Source organism: Ictidomys tridecemlineatus, chromosome 11, assembly GCF_052094955.1.
Source record: "Ictidomys tridecemlineatus isolate mIctTri1 chromosome 11, mIctTri1.hap1, whole genome shotgun sequence".
Lineage (NCBI taxonomy): Eukaryota > Metazoa > Chordata > Mammalia > Rodentia > Sciuridae > Ictidomys > Ictidomys tridecemlineatus.
The window spans coordinates 108285671-108309816 of NC_135487.1; the positions used below are offsets into that span (position 1 = coordinate 108285671).

The window sequence follows — 24146 nt, forward strand, 5'->3', positions numbered from 1 at the left end:
ATTATTCCGTTAGTCTGAATAAATTAGATGAGTTTAATAGAAACTGTTTGCATAAAAAATATCCAGAGTTTTTTTAAATGGATATATCTGGAAGCCCATACTTCTTTTCCTTAAGCTAACTCAAACCCTTAGTTTAGTGGACCCTGCCTTTTTGTCTGAACCAAAACAAAGGCATCTAACTCTCACTGATACTCCTCTTCCTCTGCACCACCATCAGAAATTCTTACGGAGTTTCTTAACCTTTCTTGAACAACACAGCTATTTGAATAGGTTCAATAAAATCTGCCTTCTGTTTTTGCCAAGAAATAATTGAAAATATTGATTGTCCAAGCAAGGCTAGGCACAGGAAAGATTCTTATTTAATCAGACACAAGAAAAGGAACACACATGGAGCCTACATACATGCATGCCCACAAAGCCCTCTGTCAGGGAAACCGTGCAAGACTTTGACAGAGGCAAGAAAGCTTAGGTGGGGTCCTCTCTAGCAAACTCTTCCTCTGGGTTACCTCTACCTTAGATTGGTTTTTTAGCTCTTTAACAGAGTTGTACATTGTACAAATTAATACAGTAGATATGATTCTTATCTGTGTAAATGCAGGTTGTGTTTGGTGAAGATATAATTATCATCCTGTGGATGTAGATTAGTCTCATGTAATTAAGCAAATGCACTTTGACATTCCTTAAGTTACACACACACACACACACACACACACACACACACACACACACACACTGTTGCTATTTCTCACTTAAAATGAATTAAATAAAATTTTTGTCATATGTTTATTGTGTTTATGTGTTTATTTTACATTTGTGTGAATCACTTTTGTACTTTTTGCTTAAAAACATATTTTTTAATCATTTAGAGGTCATCTGAGTTACCCAATGAATTCTTCCAACAGAACCAAGTAAACCTCTTTGTGCATTGTCAGAGGAGTGAATTCATGGGGACAAGTTTGTCTTCCCTTGGATCTTAGAGGTGAGTTCCAAGCAGGATTAATTGAAATTTAGCATTGCTAACTCCCCATTTCTTTAGTGTTTTTTATTTCCCCTTGGAAGTAAAGTTTTTGTTTTTTTACTTTTGTTTTGTTTTGCTTGTGCTGAATTATTCCACACTGGTGACAGCAATACCTGAGAACTGCTTTACTCCCTCACAGTTTGGTTCATTTCTCTAGAGGGATGACAGAGAGCTCTTCTCTGTGGGGAGAGATGTCAGACAATCCAGTTTGCCATTCTTACTTGTTTATCTGCCCACCTTTATCTCAAAGCTATTTAGTATATACTGGAAGAATAGCTCTTTGATGTTTGCAATGATGAATTTTTTGCTACTTTGCTTCTTCTTGACTGGTTGAAGTTGGAAACCTGAAACTGTAAGCTCTCTATAGGTCTGTGTATAAATTTTCCTCTAATTCAGAAAGGACTTTATCTCTCTTTGTAAGAGTGTGAAATTATTTCTTATCTTTGGAAATGTTTTAGTTTGCTTTGTCATCACTGTGGCTGAAAGACCCGACAAAAACAACACAGAGGAGGAAAAATTTATTTGGGCTCATGTTCAGGTTTAGTCCATGGTCAGCCAACTCCATGGCCCTGGGTCCAGGTGAGTCAGAACACCATGGTGGAAGAAAGTAGCTCAGAACATGGCAATAGGAAGGAAGGGGGGAAAAAGAGAGAGAGAGAGAGAGAGAGAGAGAGAGAGAGAGAGAGAGAGAGAGAGAGAGAGAGATCGAGAGAGAGATCTGCTCATCAGGGACAAGATATAAGCTTCAATGGTATTCTCCCACTGCCCAGCCTTCAGTTATAACCAGTGAATCCACAGCAGTGGATTAATCCACTGATTAGGTTACAACCCTCATAATCCAATCATTTCATCATAAATGTTCTTGTATTGTCTTGCACATGAGCTTTTGGGGGACACCATATACTAAACCATAATAGGAAGGCTCAACATCTCTTATAACATTGTAGTCAATTTGTTGACCAGCGCTGGAGTCTCACATGAAATTTCAGCAGGAGAAAAATTTGCTTCCAAGCTGACTCACGTGGTTGTCTGAAGGATGAAGTTCATCATGGACTGGTAGGCATGGGTCTTTGGTTTCTCACTGGCTGTTGGCCAAATTCTCCCTCAGTTTCTTGTTACCTGGGCCTCTCGCAGGGTAGTTCATAACATGGCAGTTGACTTCCCTCAGAGTAAATGAGCCGGGGAGTCAGAGGGAGCTCTGAGAAAAGAGGTCTTAGTCTTCATAAAACCAAGTATCTCAAGTGATATTCGTTTCTTCTGCCATATTTGTTTCTGTAGAAGCAAGTCAGTAAGGAGAATAGGTTATGCAAAGGTATGAATAATAGGAGGCAGGATCATTGCTGATCCTGCATATCCTAGACCTTAAGGATGATTTTGTGTGCATGAGTTATAACTGACAATATTACCTATATTATAAATGATATTGAGAAATGTTTAATATTCTTATTGATTAACTCATTAAAGATAGGAATGATAAATGCATTTCATATTAACATAAGTAATATCTCAGTATTATTATGAAAACAATTTTGATCTTATAGATCCCCAATAGAGAATTCCTGTCCTTAAATATCAGTTTGCTTCAGAATATGAAAGAGCAAATGAAGGACAAAACTTGGAAAGCAAAATATCTGCCTTGGTTTAACATATCTGTGTTTGAAAATAAAATTATAGAATACATTAAAATTATAGCAAAGATCATGCAATGTTGATGAGCTGATTGATCTCTTAATGCATTTATTTGACTATAATATGAAAGACAATTCTTTATCCTCTTGTAATCTACTCACATACTAGAAATTCTGGGTCTTATCAGAATAAGTCTCTAAACTGGATATTGACGTTATCAAGTTTTTATTGTTTAAGAGAAAGTAAAACAAAGTTTCTTTACTTACAAAACAACTAACGCTCTTCCCAATCCATGTCAACTACTATGTTTACTTTTAAATGTTTTATTGTCACTTTTATTAAATAAGTAACCATGAAGTGTTTCTCAATCACCCAGGATCCTGTCTTATTAGTGTCCTCTTACAACTTTTTTCTTTTCCACTCAAAATTGGATATCAATACATCAAAAATAAATAAATTAGGGCTGGGGATGTGGCTCAAGCGGTAGCGCGCTCGCCTGGCATGCGTGCGGCCCGGGTTCGATCCTCAGCACCACATACCAACAACGATGTTGTGTCCGCCGAGAACTAAAAAATAAATATTAAAAAAATTCTCTCTCTCTCTCTCTCTCTCTCTCTCTCCCTCTATCACTCTCTCTAAAAAAAAAATAAATAAATTAATTAATTAATTAATATTTTTTAAAAAAGCTTTTAAAGTTTCTCTGCACCAAAAACTGTCTTTCCAGTCCCCTGGAAAACCACAACTCTTTGTTCTTTTATCTGTAAAAAGAGAAGTATTAGAAATAATTAAATCTATTTGATGTGCTTCTACTGTAACAGCTACATGGGGAAAGCTGTCAAGTCAGGAAAGATGCTCAACCCGCCCTAGGTGAGATTTGCAGAAGAAAAAAAATGATATTAATATAAATACTTTGGGAATTGTATGCTTCCTTGGAAGTTTCTGAATATTTCTCAATGCTCTTGCTGCTATAATATATTGGGTTTTTTAGAGGGAAAAACACTGAAAAACAAATCTGATGATATAGTTCTGCTTCATTTTCCTATATTTATCAGAATTTTAAGGTACTTTGATATTGGGCAATAGCGGTTTAATGTTATCAGTAAGAATTTTACACATTATTGAGATGTTTAAGTTGCCATGTTTTACTATAATTTACATAAAGCATCTTCTTAGTCAATGGGTCTTAGATTGGAATGCACATCAGACTTATTGTTGGAGTTCTATAAAAATACAAATATCTAGGCATTGCTCTATATTTACTGAATTTGTTTACTTCATATTATTAAGAAAAAGAACTTCTATGTCAGGATTGCTAAATGTTAAATTTAAGAATTTCCTCATCTTTATTTTGTGGGTCAAACATCCCAATTTCCTCCATAGCTGTATTTTTTCATTTTATGAATTTTCATCAAACCTTTTACATTTGAAAATTATCAATTATAAAAGAATTACAGCCACTAGGCCTCTGCTGTGCCAGTAAGTGAAGACAAATACAAACAAGCAAAGGTTATATATTCTGAGCTTTCTCTAGCAAAGGAGGCAGAATTCATTACTTTGTGTTTGGTGGAGAATCACTGACAGGCAGAGGAAAGGGAATTTAGCATCAAAAGAGTGGGTAAGAGGAGAGCACCCCCCACTCTTCCTACCCACCACCCACCCCACCTCTGCAGGTCATTGCCATGGGGAAGCTGTATGTGGCTAACCAGAAGCAGGGCATCCTCTATGATTAGTTAGAGGACCACATTTGGCTTTCTCAGGTTGGTCCTAAAATCAGTGGTAGTATTAGGACAAACTAGAGAAGTTGTCTTTCATTAATTAAGTCCTGGCCTTTTGGGACCCGTTGCTGCCAGGGTCACAGTTGGGCTTTCTTGAGCTGGTTGCTACAGTGTGGGTCCCTTCATTTGTACACACTGACTGCTGTCTGTCTCACCGCTGTTTACCAATCATTTTTGTTTCACTCAGATGCTGGCTTGAAGTCTCTGCTGTAAGATACAGACCAGCATCTGTCTTCACCAAAGGACAGTCACAGTGACTGGCTTGAGAGAAGGGACAGCACCAGGTACTACAAACTACTGACACTTCAAAGGGTAATCTTTCAGTCCACATTTCTGTGCTGATATTGCTTAGAAAATATTCAGACTACAACAGTGGTCTGAATTTATAGGTTAGGATTTCCAGAGCTCATTTTTAGTCTAGAGACAAATAGCTTCATGAAGGCAAACTTCTTACTCAAGATCTGGCAGAACAAGAATTTGCTGTCTGGCTGTGATGGTGTATGCTTGTAATCCTAGCAACTCAAGAGGTTGAGGCAGTAGGATTGCAAGTTCAAGGCCAGCCTCAGTAATTTAGTGAGGCCCTAAGCAATTTAACAAGACCCTCTCTCAAAATATAGACTAAAAAAATGCAGACTTAATGAACTGGCAAAGGGATATGTTTTAGAGGGTAATAGAGTAATTAGCTTTGATGGTGTTGATATTGTTTTACTGGTCTATCTTCCCTGCAAATATACAGGTGTTCCTCAATAGGATTCTGCCCTAACAAATCCTTTGTAAGCTGAAAACACTATAAGTCGAAAATGCATTTAATACACCTAGCCTACTGCACATCATAGCTTAGCAAAACAGCACACTACACAGTATTGGTTGCTTCCCCTCAGGATTACGTGTGCTGTGGCTGGCTACCACCACCCAGGATCACAGCAGAGCATTGTACCACATCATCTAGCCCAGAGAAAGATCAAAATTCCAAATTCCAACTATGGTTTCTACTGAATGCCTATTGCTTTCGAACCATCATAAAGTAGAAAAATTGTAAGATGGACCATCATAAATAGGAGATTGTCTCTGTTCCTAAGATTTCTGTAATGTAAAATAATTTAGTAAACTCTGCATTTGTAAATTCAAATGAGACATGTAAGAGTGATATCTGATTATCCCTGAACCCCAAATCAGATATTCTGAATTCTGGATCTCCTTTTTTTCTGTGCAATATAATTATTTGCTCAGGTCTTAACTGGACAAATGGATTGTGCAACTGGGGCCTTAGGTAGAGTGTCTCATTTGAAAATGATCCTCATGTGGGCTGGGATTGTGGCTCAGCAGTAGAGCGCTCGCCTAGCATGGGAAGGACCCGGGTTTGATCCTCAGCACCACATAAAAATAAAGGCATTGTGTTGTGTCCCTCTACAAAAAAAAAAAAAAAAAAAATCTCTCCCTCTCTTAAAAAGAAAATGATCTTCATGTAATCCAGTATGGCCAGCCACTCTCAAGGAATGAGGGTTGATTTTACTTATGGAGCTTATGCCTCACTGGGAATATGATACTGTCTTACAGGAGTCCTATTCTTGAAACAGCAATTTAAAAAGATCACTTCCCGGAAAAACCAGGGTTCTTAGCAAATTTAGAGGGATCTTCAGAAGAGAGGGATTCACTGAAATGTACAGGGACTGCAAGTGAAGTCCTACAACGTCTATCTTCCAGGTTTTGTGCAAATTCAAATATGTGGTGTGTCGGCACGTACTAAGTAAAGATTGCTGCTATCTGACTGTTTTTGATCTACAAAGACACCATTTTCATATAGTCCATAAGAAGTATTCAATTCACATTAGATACCGCACCTTTCTTTCCTGTCCCAATTCCCCTGCCTGTTTCTGTAACTTAGATGAAGGTAGGGAGTCTGGGAGACCAGAAGGCTAGGCCTCTATCCTTATACCCATTGACTTCATGTCTTGCTGCTCTAAGGGAACAAGCAGGTGTGTCTCGTCCCTCAGCCTCTCCAGGGAGATAGCAGAGTCTTCTCAGAACCATCTTCAGGAGGTACTCACCAACCATTTGATAATGACTTCCTAAATACGCCTCTGGTGTTGCAGTACTCCTCCTGGCCATGAGGACAGATGTGTGCTCTGGCAAAGGGTCCCTCTCCTCGTCCTTCTCTCACTATGTGCCTGGGGATCCAGAGGGTCTGCCCCCAGAGACTTTGCTGTTGTTATTACAAGTACTACTGAAACATTTATAAATTGCCCTTTTTCTGGTTCCAATATAACATTTATCCATTTCTTTAAATGGAGCAGAAACTTCAAGAAACAGTGCACTGGGCCTTTCTCAGTTGGGAAAGACCCCACCCTAGAGGGTTGCAGTGTATCTAAGAGGAAGTAGGCGCTTGGTGTAGAAGTAGGCTTGCTCCCAGTCCTGCCCACCCTCCCCCTCTTCTCAAAAGGAGTGCCTCTTAGGAAAAGCCCACAAAATGAATTCTAAGCTGACCAGAGACCTGGGGCTGCCCAGCCTTCCCTCCGCTTCCTCTAGGTGGGTGGGCCATCTCCTCTCCAGCACAGGGCTGAGCCTGAGGTCCACCCAGGAGGGGCCAGCCCTCCAGCCTAGCTTCTCCGGCCTTAGCGGCCAAAAATCACACAGGGGGAATACACAGGAGACGCTGCCGAGATTTTCTCCAGGAACAAACTCCTAGCCTGGGTGCAGTCACCTGGGGCACCCAGAGCCTCCGAATCTCAGAAACACCCACATTCAGCTTGGGAAAGATCACCAGTTGGGGCCCTGGCCTCTGGAGGCAACAGCCTTGGCCTGTAGATGCAGCCACCAAAGATTAAAAATGTGTGGAGGGGGAACAATTAGGTCAGCCAGCTTATTAACTTGCTAATATAATACAGGGAGAATCCTGAGGGAGGAAGAGGATAATCGTACAATAGCTACCATTTACCTTGTGCCAGTAAATGGGCTAAATGTTTTACAGACATTATCTGCTTGAATCCTAGCAGTTATCCTAGAATATAGATATTGTTTGTTTCACTCTGTAGAGAAGGAAATTTGAGAGCAAAGAAAGGTTTAGTAACTCTGAGTAAGGGAGGGAAGATGCCAGGCCGGATCTGCCTCCCAAGCACTTTTTTGGGGGGGGGCCTTTATGTGACTTTATTTTATTTTATGAATATTTTTTTAATCATTCATGCTAGTGAGGTGAACAGCAGGGATTCACATCGTTGCTTCTGGAATGGACTGGGACAGTCCCCACTGGCAGCACATCCCCAGAGTGCCAATGTGGCAAAGAGGTCATGAGGCAGGAGATGGATTATCGAAAGGCAGATGGAAATGGGGACCTCAGAGAATGGGATCCCGCAACCCCAGAGCACAACCCTAGGCTAAATTTTGGGGGATCTTTCTGTTTGTTGGTTGTTTGGTTGGTGGGTGGGTGGATTTGGGGCTACCTGGCAGGAAGGCCCCACTCATGCTCTGATACCTGTGAAATCTGTTTGTTACCCAGGCTACCTTGAGTACCCTAACATTAATCAACCCCAAAGAGTTGTTTTGAATCCAAACCATTCTTTAGTTTTAGGGAATAACTACAGGACGATCTCAGGCTAACAGAAACATTAAACCATCCCATTATAGCAATAAGAAATCCCAATTGTACCCTCTTGGTTGAGCCAAAAGAAGAAGAAAATCAAGGGAGACTCCCCAATGCAAGGTTAGTTCCTCATCAAAACAGTATAAAGATCCCCAGACAAAGAGCCACTGACAGACCATCTTTGGGACCCCTTCCATGGGTAGGAGCTTTCCTTGTTTGCTTCTAATAAATCTGCTACTGAATTCTCTCCCTTGGTCATCTGCGGACTTCATTCTTCAGGTGCATAGGACATGAACTCTCCAGCGCTCACACAATCCTGTGTGACAGTGGGGGCATGTACTCCTACCATACACTCCTTCAGGCCCAGCTGTCTCCTACAGCTATGGCTTTCCCACCGAATCCCAGTGGCTGCCCTTTCCACTTGACCTGCAGCTTAGGAATGGTACTACAGTGTGGATATGGTTCGAGTGCCACCCCCAAAGCTTCAAGTGCTGGTAGCATGGTCCCCAGTATGGTGATGTCCAGGGGTGTTAGAACCTGTAGGAGGTAGGGTCTAGTGGGAGGTAATTAGTTCATGGGGCCAGCACCCTTGGGAGGGATCAATGCTGGTCCAAGGAGTGGATTAGTGGCTGTTATAAAACAAGCTCAGCTGCCTTTCCTCTCTCTCCCTCTCTCACACCTTCAACCATGATGCCATCTGCCATATGGTGATATAGCCAGAAGGTCCTCAGGAGAGCCAAGCAGATGCTGGCATCAAGCTCTCGGACCTCACTAACTGTGAATTAAATAAATCTCTTTTCTATACCAAGTACCCAGCCTCCATTATTTTATTGTAGCCAAATAAAATGGACTCAAATAGACACAACTATGAATCATTATCTCTTGTTTTTTCTGATCCTGTTCATTCCCTTGTCTCTTGTTCTGCCATGAAACTTGTCTCAGTCGCCCTGTGTGGGAGTCCCCAGGGGTTTCTTGGCCTGATACACTGCCTAGTTCCTCCCTTTCTTCAGCTTGGGATATGTCTGCCTTCTTGGTCCAGGGACCCAGTGGCTCCCATACCTCCTCTTTACTTCCCAGTCCCCTTCCACCAATGCTGCTCTGACCTGAGATGTTCCGACTCTTTAACACCAAATATACACGTTCTGAGTGCCAGGCTTATGGGTGAGACTGTGGAACGATTGTGCTTTAAGACGGAACAGCTGGATATGCAGGCAGGGAGGAGGTCAAGGAGATTGGGGTGGGGTGCAAGTCAATGCTATGGAAATGGCCCAAGAGTGAGGCACAGGGGTGAGGGTGAAGTTAGGGGGTAGGGGGAAGGGGAGTTCCTAGTTTGTGAGAGGCTGAAGGTGGAGATGTGAGGGGCCCTGATGTTGGAGGAGGAGGAGGAACGTTGACTTGGAGCTGACTATAGCATCATCAGAGCTCCTAGAAAAGGCAGAGGGCTGAAGTGGGCACTGCTTCTGAGGAGGAGCATGCAGGAGTGCCTAGTTCACAGGACGTGAAGGGGCGAGCCAGGACTATGCCTGACCCTGTTGGGAGTACACAGACAAACAGACCAGGAGCATGGGTGGTAGGGGAAGGGAGCTGACCCTTAGGCTCTCCCCCATGCTCTTGGGAGGGTCCCTCCATTACTATCCAGGATTGCCAGCTGGATCCAAGGGTAGTTAAGGTAGTTGATCAGCAGAGAATTCTCACCTGTTCTCTGCTAATCATTTCAGTCTCTTCCAGACAGACTTTTCTTAGGGTGACTGATAAGTATCGGTGTCTACATTTTAGCCAGCCTGTTATCTTTGTCTTTCCTTCCCTGTCAGGAGTGGTGGACAGAAAGCCCTTTACCATTATGTCAAAGGAAGCTGCAAAACTGGAGGATTAGAATGCATGTGGCGCCATCTAGTGGTCAGAGTTCCAACTGCACCTCAGCAGACAGCTACCATCTGCAGGCCGTTTTAGCTCCTTACTTGGCAACCTTTCTTTCTCAGATTGAGCGTACATGAAAATCACCTGAGATGCTTCTTAAAAATGAATGCTCCTGTCTCCAGAGTCAAGAGTGGAATACAAGAATGTCTTTTTCTAACTAGAATCTCAGGTGTTTGTGAGGCAGCTTTCTGGACCACACTTTGAGAACCAGTCTCATGGACTGTGTCTCCTAAGTATCCTGTTCTGCCTGTGTTATTATATAAACTTGCCTGGCTTTGAGGACCTACTAGCTATTTTTATCCTGTATCTTCAGGCAGAATCAGAATTTAGTTACTATTTTGAAACTCCAAAAATTGCTGCACTGATTAACACGGTTGCCTGTGTCCTTAATCTCAGTACCGCATCCCCAATTCCCAAATGACCCTTCTCATAGTTCAAGAATCAACAGAATGTATCTAGATACCGAAATAACTTTATTATAGGGAATCAACTTATGCAATTTTGGAGACTGAGAAGCCCCCCAAGGTTTGTCATTAGTAAGCTAAGGACTCGGGAGAATCGATGGTGTTAAGTTCTAGTCCAAAGGCTGGTAGGCTCAAGACCCAGGGAAAGCTGATATTTCCATTAGGATCTGAAGACAGGAAAAGTTCAGTGTCCAGTTCAAGCAACTCCAGCAGGAGGAGTTTCCTCTTACTTGTGGGAGGAACAGGGGTTTGCTCTATTCAGGCCTTCAACTGATCAGATAAAATCCACCCACATTAGGGAAGACAACCTGCTTTAACTCAGTCTTCCAATGACTCAAATGTGACTCTTCACCCAAAATACCACAATATCACTCTTCTTGATATTCCTAAATATGACCTAAATACTATGATTAGAAAATCAATACTTAAATACTTCCTTATAAAATCAATACATCTTATGCTATATGATAGATGAAAAAAGAGATTGGAAAATAACAATATTCCATATATACACACAGTTGTGTTCCTGTATTTCTCTCACAGCCCTCCTTCACTACCCACATTCCCTTTGTTTTTAGCAAGCACCTCGTCTGACCATGGCTCTTCACCTTATTCCTCCCATAAGACATCTTTCTGAATTGGGCCATTTGGCTTCTCCTTGATTTAATCACAAGGCATGGCAATACCATAAGAGAGCCTGAGAAATCCCCTGCTCTCCAGATGTGCCCTTCCTGACCTCCACTGTGGGGAGCAGTAGCTCAGTCCCCCCTCAGTAGTCCAGATTGGTCACCCCACCAACACCCTAACTCCCTTCTTGTTGACTCAGAGGCATGAGGAGCCCAACAGAGTAGAGTGGCAGTCTCCACTTGCAGTTCAGTGGAATTACTGTGTCTCCTAGTGGAAGCTTTCCTTCCTCTGGAGTTGAGACCCCCTGAACATAAGGTCACAAGAACAGGGAGCAAAAATGTTGCTAGTTGGGGTCACTAGAGGGCCCCATTTCCACCTCTTGATTCCAAGTCTGTGAATCTTGGGAAAACAGCACCACATACTGGATACCGATGCAGAGCACACACAGCCTTTTGGAGAGACTGCCCCAGCCCTGAGAGGCATTGCCCGCCAGCTAGCGCTGTAACTGAATCGCTGTGACTCAATCTCTGCAAAAGGCAGTAGTATGTCAATCAATGGAAGGGTAACTGATGGGATACAGCAATCTGTATACGGGGTAAAGTTGGGAGTTCATAACCCGCTTGAATCAAACTGTGAAATATGATGTATTAAGAACTATGTAATGTTTTGAATGACCAACAATTAAAAAAAAAAGAAAAAAAAAAAGCCTTTATCAAACCAGCTGCTTCAGGGTGGTGGGGAACATGGTGAGGCCAGTGAATTCCATGTCCAGGGGCCCTGGCCCTATTTCCTCCTTCCTGATTGCCTCTGAACTTGAACACCTGTGTTTTACTGACTTCAGATTCTGACATGCGGACTCTTCCTGACTCTCAAGCCTGCCAGTCTTTGGACTAGAAGTATACCACAACTCTCCTGATTCTCCAGCTGGCTCTCTGCAGGTCTTGGGGTATGACAATTTCTGTAATTTCAAGAATCATATAAATAAATGAATGAATAAACTCCTAACGGTTCTGTTTCTGAGAGAACTCAGACTAATGTAGATCTGGGTACTGGGTAACATTTGACTAAATATCTGGGAAAACCATGGCCCAATCAAGTTGACACATAAAATTAACCATACAATCCTTTTTCCTTCTTTTAGGTACCAGCATATTTCCCATTACCAAACCAGAAAGCTGGTAATTATCCTTGAGTCTGTCTTCTTCCTTACTCCCTCATAGCTATTAAACGACGGTTTTATGATGAGTTTGTCTCATAAACTTATATCTTTGATCTGGGTGCGGTGGCTCATGTCTGTTATTCCAGCTCTTTGGGAGGCTGAGGCAGGAGGATTGCAAGTTCTATGCCCACCCCAGCAACGCAGTTAGATCCTATTTCAAAATAAGAATTTTAAAAAGGCCAGAGACATAGCTCAGTGGTAGAGCACCCCTAGATTCAATCCCAAGTACTGCAAATGAATGAACAAATAAATGCTTTAACTAATTAATTAATTAAAAATAAACATTTGTCCTCTCCTCTCTATCTCTGCTACTATTCAAGTTCAGACCCTTATACACTCTTTCTCAATAACCTCCTAACACAGTAAACATCTTATGCTTTGCAAGCCATATGGTCTCAGTCACAACTACTCAGAACTATCAAAAGCAAGGTCCAAAATAGAAAAGCTCCCTGGATGGATTTAATAGAAAAATGGAGATGTCAGGGGAAAGAAACAGGAGACTTGAAGAAATGATCTACTCTTAAGAATAGAGAGGAAAAATATTTTTTAAAGTAAATAGAGCCCTGTGAGTCACCAATATAAAAGTTCTAATATTTATTTCACTGGAGTGGAAGGATGTAAGGAATATGAAATTCAGTGCGGAAGATCTCTCTCTCTCTCTCTCTCTCTCTCTCTCTCTCTCTCTCTCTCTCTCTCTCTCACACACACACACACACACACACACACACACACACACACACACACACACATCCCAATTTGATGAAAGGCAAAACAAACTGGATAAACTCAAAGAAAACCATGTCGAGACACATTAGCAACTGCTGAAAACCAAATATATATATATATATATCAGCCAGAAAAACACAACACATCATACAGAGAAAAAAAATGATTCTGGTTATGGATTTTTCATCAAAAATCATGGAGGCCAAAAGGCAGTGGTATAGCATCTGTATATTGAGAGAAGGGGATGACAATCCAGAATGCTATGTCCAGGAAAATACCCTTGAGGGTATGTCTGCATAGACAGCCATTCTCAAGTGAAGGAAAACTAAAGTAATTTGTCACAAATCAACCTGCTCTTTTATAGGAAATGCTCAAAGAAGTTCTATGTGCTAAAGAGCAATGATACCAGAGTTAATGTGGAACTCTGGAATGAAGAAGGAAGAAAATAGTAAGTCTCTGGGTAAACACAATGAACTATTTTCTCTCTCTTAATTTCTTTTTTTAAAAATATTTTATTTTAGTTGTAGTTGAACACAATACCTTTATTTTATTTTTATGCAGTGCTAAGGATCGAACCCAGGGCCTCGCCCTGGTAGACAAGCACTCTACCGCTGAGCCACAACCCCAGCCCCTTAATTTCTTTAACATGTACATTACTCTTGAAAGCAAAAGTCTAACATTGTCTGGTGGGTTTCCAATATATGTGGATGAAATATATTTGAAAATTAAAGAGTGGGAACAAAGACTTAAATGGTTGCAAGACTTGTACATTTTCCTTGAAGGGATAAAATATTCATTTTATATAGACTGTAGAAAGAGGAAAGGAAAAACAAAAGACTAAAATAAGAGGTCTAAATAAAACACAAATGATAAAATGGTAAATCCAAACAAAATACGATGTTCCATATAAATGGTCTAAATATATCAATGTTAAAACGAACATTTCCAGATTGGATTTTAAAAAATCGAGACCTAATTATTTCTGTCTTAAAAAGACCCACTTTAAATATAAAAGCACAGACAGATTAAAGGCTGAAGGATGTAAAAAGGCATACCAAGCAAAAAAACAAATGAACAAAGTAATCATCAGAACAAGGAATATTACCAGGGATAATGAAAGTGATCACAATTGATTAAGGGGTTCATTAAGCAAAAATTCATAACAATCCTACATGTATATGCACCTAATGACTGAATTTTTTTAAAAAAGGAAAAAAAACTAATAGAGCTGAAAGGAGAAATCAATAGACCTATAATTGTAACTACAGATTTCAACACTCCCTTCTCAGTGATGACAAAGGAGAAGGAAAATCAGCAATGGATAGAAAACTGAGGAACACTTTTGAAACAATTTGACCTAATTGACAAATATAGAACACCCCACTCAATAACAGCATCATACACATTTTTCTCAAGTACACATGAAACTTGGACAGAGATCATTTTCTGGGCCTTAGTGAAATAAAAAAAAAATTGAAATTATACAAAGTATATTCTCTGACAACAGTGTAGTCAAACTAGAAATTGACAACACAAAAATAATGGGAAAATCTTCAAGGATTTGTAAATTAATTTTTAAAATTCTACATAATTCATGCATGAACAAGGAAGTCAAAAGTAAAACTAGAAAATATTTTTAACTTAGTGAAAATAAAATTATAACATATTAAGATGTAAATAGTGCTCAGAAAGAAATTTATTGCATTCTTGAGTACATAATCTCAACTATCACCTCCAAAAATTAGAAAAAGACATGGTATAGGGATGCCACCTGCTTCACTTTTCCTGCTAAGGATTACTTTAGCTATTCTGGGTCTCTTATTTTTCCAGATGAATTTCATGATTGCTTTTTCTATTTCTATGAGAAATGTCATTGGAATTTTGATTGGAATTTCATTAAATCTGTATAGTGCTTTTAATGGTCATTTTGATAATATTAATTTTTTCTATCCAAGAACAAGGTAGATCTTTCCATCTTCTAAAGTCTTCTTTGATTTCTTTAGGACTCTGTAATTTTCATTATACAGATCTTTCTCCTCTTTTGTTAAGTTGATTCCCAAATTTATTATTTATTTTATTTTATTTCTATTGAAAAATGGGGTAGTTTTCCTTGTTTTCTTTTCTGAGAATTTGCCACTGATATACAGAAATGCTTTTGATTTATGGGTGTTGATTTTATATCCTGCTACTTTGCTGAATTCATTTATTAGTTCTAGAAATTTTCTGGTGGAACTTTTAGGGTCTTCCAGGTATAGAATCATATCATCAGCAAATAGTGCCAATTTGAGTTCTTGTTTTCCTATGTGTATCCCTTTAATTTCTTTCGTCTAATTGCTCTGGCCAGTGTTTTAAGAACTATGTTAAATAGAAGTGGTAAAAGAGAGCATCCCTGTCTTGTTGCAGTTTTTAGAGGGAATGCCTTCAATTTTTCTCCATTTAGAATGATGTTGGGGGCTGGGGATGTGGCTCAAGCGGTAGCGCGCTCGCCTAGCATGCGTGCGGCCCGGGTTCGATCCTCAGCAGCACCACATACCAACAAAGATGTTGTGTCCGCCGAGAACTAAGAAAAAAATAAATAAATGTTAAAATTCTCTCTCTCTCTCTGTCCCCCTCTCTCACTCTCTCTTTAAAAAAAAAAAAAAAAAAAAAAAAAAAAAAAAAAAAAAAAAAAAAAAAAAATAGAATGATGTTGGCCTGGGGCTTAGCATAGATAGCCTTTATGATGTTGAGACATGGATTTTAAAACAGCATACTACAGGGTCACAGCTACATAATGTTTATAGCAGCACAATTCACAATAGCTAAACTGTGGAACCAACCTAGATGCCCTTCAACAGATAAATGGATAAAAAAAAATTGTGGCATTTTTACACAATGGAATATTACTCAGCAATAAAAGAGAATAAAATCATGGCATTTGCAGGTAAATGGATGGAGTTAGAGAAGATAATGATAAGTGAAGTTAGCCAATTCCAAAAAACCAAAGGCCGAATGTTTTCTTTGATATAAGGAAGCTGATTCATAGTGGGATAGGGAACGGGAGCATGGGAGGAATAGACAAACTCTAGATAGGGGAGAAGGGTTGGAGAGAAAGGGAGGGAACATGAGGTTATTAATGATGGTGGAATATGATGATCATTATTATTCAAAGTGAAGACACGAATTGGTGTGAATTTACTGTGTATACAACCAGAGATAGGAAAAATTGTGCTCTATATGTGTAATAAGAATTGTAATGCATTTCACTGTCATATATAAATAAAAAAATAAAAATAAAAAAATAGAAAAAGAACAAATTAAACTCAAAGCAAGCAAAGAAAATAAAAAGCAGAAGATGCCAATTATGGATAATAGGCATGAAAGAGAAGGTATCACTATAGATCCAACTTAAATTTAAAAGGATAACAAAGGAATATTACAAAAGACTTTAGGTCAATACATTCCATGAAACTTAGATAAACTGAATAAATTTCTTGATAGACATATTACCAAAGTGCACTCAAGAAACTGAAAAACCTGAACATTCCTATATTTATAAAGAAAACGTCAGGTCCAGACTTCCTTGACAGAAATCACAACTCTGTCACTTACTAGCTGTGTAACTATGAAGAAGTGACTGGATATTTCTGGGCTTCAGTTTTCTCCTATGTGAAGATACTTAATAATACCTCATAAGGTTGTATAAAGATTTAAATAAATTAAAATATGCCCAGTGCTTAGACTCAACTGACACTTAGTAAAGAGCTAAGTGTTTACTAACTAAACTAAATAAAAATAAATCCACAAGAAGACTACAGAACACCAAAGGAAACATCGAAGCAAAGACAGATTAACCAAAACAAATGAACAAACAAACAAAAAACTAAAATTAAGTAAGAAAAATATCCTTTAAATAAAAAGATGAAATGAATCTACTGGGGATGTAGCTCAATGGTAACATATTTGCCTCGCATGCTTGAGGCCCGTGTTCTATCCCTGTGGTAGTAGGAGCAAATGTGACTCCATTTTGTTTTGTGACTCCATTCCGTGAAACAACCATGCCAAGTACAAGGGTCACGACTGGAGCAAGATGTTCTTTTCCTTTTGCTATAGAAACCTTTAAGAACACGGAACTACCTAATGGGGCATTGTTTCTGTAACTAGGGTAACGGGGCTCTGTTTCTGTAACTGGGGTGACTGGGCTAACTGTGATTGGTTAGGCTTCCCTCCGCTTGACTGCACTGTCCCGCTTCTGTAACCTGGCTTGCTTGCATTGGCTAGACCCCAGAACATCCCTTTTGCTGTTTTCAGGCTTATAAGGGGCACCCTTGCAATTGTTCGGGGCTGATCAGGGGAACAGCTTTATGTTCTGGTCAGCCGCCACCAGTGTGCTTCAATAAAGGCTTGATTCGATTATACGTGAGTGGTCTGGAAGTCAGTTGATGAAACCCTGGGACAAAGCTTTAACTATAACATCCCCAGACTGCAGAAGAAAAAGAAAAATTATCTTTGGATAACAAAAGCTGGAAGGTGGATCACAGAGGACTATCACTAAAAGGAATTCAAAAGGATATTCTGTAAAAAAAAGAACAAAAATTGTTCCAGAAGACAGAGCTGGGACATAAAAAAAGAATAAGAAAATAAAACAGCAAAGATGTGAATAAATCTAACTAGTGTTGAAGGAGTATTAACTTTATGATACAACAGTCAGAGTGATGCCTTTTGAAATTTAAAAAGAGATAAACAGCATGACCACATCAGAATCTAAGACGGGAGGGGATGATCAGAGTTAGGGTTCTGAGCTTTTTGGGAAGACAGTGAATAAGACGGATGGCCTGGGATCAGTGTGTGTGTTACCATTTCTAGATAAACACTACGAGAAAAAGTGTGAATAGCTTCTAAACTAGAAAAGTGGGAAAATGGAATAAGAAAATGTATTTAAATTAATTTAAAAAGAAAAAAATATATATCCAAAGGTGAAAAAATTAGAATGTAGAAAAAAATAAAATGTTAGAAATGAATCCATAGATCATGGTAATTATGGCACATAGGATTGGCTTAAAATTTCAAGTTAAAAACACAAGGATTGTTACAAATGAGATTTTTTAAAAATATGTTCATCTATGTTCTGTTTAAAAGATACAAATAAAAAGTAGGGATACGGAAATACTGAATGCAAAAGCATGAAAAAGGATATTCCAGGAAAGGTTAACCAGTAGCAAGTAACACAGCTAGACATTAAAACAAGCAAATTGGATTTTAAGGCATTATATATAGGATTAAATAGGATTAAAGAGATTAACTAAACATTGAACTAAAACATGTATTCTATCTGGAAAAAATATATATATACATAGAAATTATGATGTACTCTGTGGCCCTATGAGAAGCAAAATTGACAGACCTGCAGAGAAAAATATCATTCTATCATGATGGATTTCTTTATAACTTCTCAGCAACCATAAGAATCAGTCCTGATGAAAAATCAGTAAGAATACCAAAGATCTGAACAATGCAATTACCTAATGGACATATGGGGAACTTTGCATCTAACAACCAGAGAGAATACACATTTTTCCTCAAGCATGTACAAAATCAATTTTAAAAAACAATGGCCTTCACAGTCCATATATTTGAAAATTGAGAAACATATTTCTTAATCATTCCTGAGTCAAAAGATCTATACTGGAAAGAAAAGGTGTTTGGGGAAACAACCCTGGGTGGCCCTTCAGTCTCTTGAGTACCTCCTTCTTCCTCCATGTGTATTAGTCAGTTTTTTTTTTCTTTTTTTTTTCTTTTTTCTTTTTTTTTTTTTCCTGCTGTAACTGAAAGTCCTGACCAGAACAACTGTAGAGGAGAAAGTTCATTTAAGGGCTCACGATTTTAGAAGTCTCAGCCAATTCCATTCCCCATGGGCTCCAAGTGAGGCAGAACATCAGGGTGGAGGGGTGTGGCAAAGGGAAGTGGCTCACATGATGATCAGAAAGCACAGTCTCCACTCTCCAGATATAAAATACATACCCTGAAAGAACCATCAAAGCTTGCCACCGGAGAAAATGCCCGTTTATTGAGGAACAGCTCTGCATATTTATAGAGCCAGGGGCGGTTTGACAGTTGGCATGAGGTGCTTTTTGATTGGTGGGTAAGGATCAGGTGAGCCAGCAGGGCTAGTCTGATTGGTAGGTAAGGATCAGGTGAGCCAGCAGGGCTAGTCTGATTGGTGGGTAAGGATCAGGTGAGCCAGCAGGGCTAGTCTGATTGGTGGGTAAGGATCAGGTGAGCCAGCAGGGCTCACCATTGGACAGCAGGATCATGTGAGCCAGCAGGGCTCACCATTGGACGGCTCTTCTTGAGGGATGGGGAAGTTAGTCTTTGGAGCCTGTTGACTCCCAGCATACCCCATAGCCACGCCCCCAATGAGCTACTTCCTCCAGCCACACCCCACCTGCCTCCAGTTACTACTCATTTAATTCCATCAGGGATTAATTCCTTGGTTAGTTTAAGGCTATAGCCCAATCATTTCTCCTCCAAACCTTGCATTGTCTCACACGAGCCTCTGCAGGACACTTTGCATCTAAACCATAACAACCTCCATTAGAAGTCTCCCCACTGGCTGCTCTGTGCTTGAGCTTCAGTGAAAGACCAGACTGTGGGATGTGGGATCCTACACAGCCACTGAAGGAGGACTGATGAGCCGTCCTGGAAGTAGAGGATAATGAATTTCCTATGGCCTGAATATCAAATAATGGGAAGTGGGAGATGAAAGGCACCTGAGAAAATAAAAGTCCCCCCCCCTTTCTTCCTCCTGCATTTAGCTCTGAGGGGAGGGCCCTCCTTGCAACTTCTCTGGAGAAATTCAACCCACTGAGTGAATACAACTGCTGAGATTCAGCGGCCTTTTCACGGCTCCTTGTGAATAGCATGGAGCACAGTTAGGCACTGCGTCACATTCCATCCTGTGGTCCCTTAGCCTCACTTCTTTTATTCTCACCTTGGCTGCCCTGGGATTGTACATTCCAGACACGATGATAACATCTTAATTACTGCTCCAGGCTGTGCCTGCTAAAGGAGCAACTTACAAAGCAAAAAGAAATCACAGACACATAAAAACTTTAGAATGCACCTAGAACTATCTGAGAAGAAGCTTATGCTTTAAATATTTATTTTTAAAAAGAAGATGGAAAGTGAGGGCATTGACTATCCAATTAGGAAGTTAGAGAAGGAACAATAGGAGAAATCCAGAGAAAACAGAGAAAAGTAAGCGATAAAGTGCTATGTTTAGATAGGAGATGCCCCCAAAAGCCATGTGTAAAACAATACAAGAATTTTTAGAGGTGAAATGATTAGATTATGAGAAGTGTAACCTAATCGGTGGATTAATCCACTTATGTGGATTAACTGGGCAGTAACTTTAGGCAAGTAGGGTATGGCTGGAGGAAGCAGGTCACCAGAGGTGTACCTTAGGGGTTTACATTTTGTCCATGGTGAGCAGAACTCTCCTCTGCTTCCTGGTTGGTTAGCATGTTCTGATCTGCTTTCCACTGCCATGCCCTTCCACCACGATGTTCCACTTCACCTTGGACCCAGAGTTTCAGAATGGGTCTCCATGGACTGACCCTCTGAGACCATGTGCAAAAATAAACTTGCCCTCCTCTATCTTGTTCTTGTTGGCCGTTTTGGTTGCAGCATCAAAAAAACTAACTAAAACAAAATTATGAGAAGGAGTTAATAAAATGAAAAGCAAAGATATAGATCAGTAAACCCAAACATAAGTTCTTTCAAAATATAAATACTTTAGCAAAAAAAAAAACTGTGATAGAATGATCAAGAAAAATTAGAAAAGGCACACATAACCAGACTCATAATGAAAAGTGGAACTCTATGATAGTTTAGATTTAAAATATAGTAATCAAATATTTTAAGTCAATTTTATCAATAAATTTGAAAGCCTCAGGAAAAAGGACTATTTTCTAGTTATTTGTTCAAAACTGACTTGGGAAGAAATAGGAAACTAGAATAAAGTTGAATCAGGACTCCCCCCCCCCAATTTTCTTTTAGTTGTAGATGGACACAAAACCTTTATTTTATGTATTTATTTTTATGCGGTGCTGAGGATAAACCCAGTGCCTCACGTGCTAGGCAAGCGCTGTGCCACTGAGCTACAACCCCAGCTCTGAATGAGGACTTTGGATTTCCACAGGATAAGTGGCAGCCACCTAAAAGAAGTGCTGCAGACATCCTCTTAAACCTGTGCAGGACAATAAGAAGAGCAAGTAAGATTTCTTTTAAGCCACACCTGTACGAAAGGCAATTCACACATAAGTGCAGAGTAAATCTCTACAAGGAGCACAGCCAGCTTTACAACACTTTCTGGAGTGGAGAAACAAGCAAGGATTTTGTGCAAGAGAAGGGCAGCAAGGTCCACCCTGTAGTAGCAGAAAATAAATAACCTCCCACAGAGAGCTGCATTCCAGATGGAAGGAGAACATTCCATCCTGGATGGAGAGATACTGATGATAAATTTGAGACTAAGTGGATCTGAGCAAAATAAAGTGACTTAGAAAGTGTGTGAACCTTAAGGACATGGGAGTGGGGTGGGGTGGAGATGACTTGGAAGAAGGAGCCATGCTGTAGAGGCTTGACATTAAAAAAAAGAATAAGAAATAAACGTTTGAATTAAAATTGAAATCAGAAACAGTTTCACAAAATCAGACTCATGCTATTTATAATACAGAAACGCAAGCCAGAGCGGGCAAGGATACGCACCATCCATCAAAGAAACTGAACTTCATTATGCTAACAGAAGAGGGCACTGTTGAATTAAGAAACCCAATGGCTGGGAGCCGGGTTGCTCGCCTGGAATCCCAGGCACTTAGGAGGCTGAGGCTGGAGATAACACAGCTCAAAGCAAAGGCTTGTATGCAGCTCAGGCTCTCTGCAAACCTACTGTGGAGCCCTGGAGAAGGCAGCGCTGTCTGCCTTAGAGATACAAGAGGGGAGTATTCAACAGTACTAGTTCCCTCCCCCATTGGTGCAGGTGCAGGCCTGAAATTGTTCTGCTGGGATCTCCCTTCAAGAAAGAAGGGTGTGACAGTTAGCTGCAAGGAGTGCCCTTAGCCTAATGCCTCCAGTCCCAGTGCCTTCAAGATCTGCCTCTGCTTTTGAGCCTAAATTATGCTTTTCTGGGGCAGCACCTATTAATGGATGAGCAGGCAATGAGGCCTTGCCATTTCTGATCAATATGGACAGTTTTTGTTTCAGAGTTCCATGTTGAGCTAAGACTTTGTAGATCTCCTTCATCATTTGGAGATCTCCCTGACCAACCCTTCTTCCTTTTCCCGGGTGTCTGACCTGCAGGGCAGTCAGAGCTTTTCCTGTCTCTTTCTGCTTTTCCCATACACACCCTTTTAATGGTCGTTAAAAGGGAGTTAAAATCTAAACAATTTGCACTTCTAGTTTCATCTCAGGATCTGCTTTCTGGTAGACTCAGCTGATATAATCGAGGATTTCCCCGGCGGGGGGGGGGGGGGGGGGGTAAACTTCCTCAAACTTCCAGGTTTGCATCTACTTCAGAATGGCTGAGTGGACTCATGTAGGCATATCACATGGCAAAGCCACAGAAACCCCAGGGGAGAGATTTCGCAAGCTGGGCATTCAAAGCTAGGCATGTGCAATGCAGCTGTAGCCAGGTGCTGTCCATTTAGACCTATGCCCAGCTGGTTGCCTTAACAATGAGTAGGTGAGCTGAAAGGATGTGAAGTTAGACACGAGAGGTCGGGTACAACCCAACCAGCTTTTGCACCACTCAGATTCAAGCCTAACACAAGTCCAGGCTATTTCAGAGCCTTTCGTGTGTGGTCTGACTTCACATAGGATGCAGTGTGGGCTGCTGCACCTGGTGGCAAAGCTGTGCTTCCTATTCCTCATGCTTCTCCGCTACTCCTGTGTTTCCCCTGGGCTCTGCCTGTGCTTCATTTGGCCCAGGTTGCCTGGTGTGGTGCTTCAGAGCTTCTTCTCAGCAGGATCAGGGCACCTGATGGTCCATGAAAAGGACATCTCCTGGTTCCAGATGTGCTTCCAATGTGTCCCAGAAACCCTCTCCCTTTGTGGTAACTAGGGCCAATCACCCATCAATATTGCAGCTCTTTTCTTTGCCTGCTGCCCCACTGGCATGAGGAGCCTGAAATGACCAAGTAGGAGTTCTGGCCACACTTTAAGTAAAGCCCTTACCATGTCCCCTAAGGAAGCGCCTGTAACCCTCCCAGTCCCAGGACCTTCTCAATGAAAAAAAATATCAGTCGCTCCTCTTTACATGTAAAGTACTTGCCACTCATTTTCTAAGAATGACCTTCTTTGGGTTCTTCATATATGACTTTACAGTAAGTTATGGCCCCATGGAGGGAAGAGGAGGAGGAGGAACTGTGGCATTTCCCACTCCTGTTGGTTCACTTGTAGGATCGCCTTCCTTCTTCACTGATCCACTGCTTTTTTTTTTTTTCCTTTCTTTTTTGTAGACCCAAAGTGGATGGGAACCTCTGAACCAGTTTGGCCACCTGTTAGTGCCAGGATGGATTCAATCTTTTATTTAGAATGAGCTAGTATTTTTTCATCTACTGTTTTTTTTTTTTTTAGTTCTGAGCCTTCAGCAGAAATCCTGAGATGACAAGAAATGTTCAGTTCAAAATGAGAATATTCAACCTCTAGTAATCATAGAAACAATAAAATATCACTTTTGACCTACAGGATTGGAAGAAATTAATAAGAGCAATAACAATCCATACCTGGAGCAATTCTGCCAGGGGCTCATGAGAATATAAATGTAATTGTTTTGTCATATGGGAAACGGTGGCTTTCATACCTGTCAGGTATCAATTTACTCGTTATTTTTCAAATCTAATACACAATATATAAAAGTTTTAATTTTTTATTGGTTGTTCAAAACATTACAAAGCTCTTGACATATCATATTTCATACATTAGATTCAAGTGGGTTATGAACTCCCATTTTTACCCCAAATACAGATTGCAGAATCACATCGGTTACACATCCACATTTTTACATAATGCTCTATTAGTAACTGTTGTATTCTGCTACCTTTCCTATCCTCTACTATCCCCACTCCCGTCCCATCTTCTCTCTCTACCCCATCTACTGTAATTCATTTCTCTCCTTGTTTATTTTCCCATTCCCCTCACAACCTCTTATATGTAATTT

General features: G+C 40.3%; 1 long non-coding RNA gene across 1 annotated transcript; it reads right to left on the minus strand.

Moving 5' to 3' along the window:
* Nucleotides 1-1523: 1523 nt before the first annotated feature.
* LOC120890521 (uncharacterized) lies at nt 1524-19012 on the minus strand. The gene is made up of 2 exons (XR_005734758.2): nt 18953-19012; nt 1524-2290 (listed from the first exon to the last, which is right to left on the minus strand). It is a non-coding gene; the product is annotated as an uncharacterized LOC120890521 (long non-coding RNA).
* Between the last annotated feature and the right edge of the window lie 5134 nt (nt 19013-24146).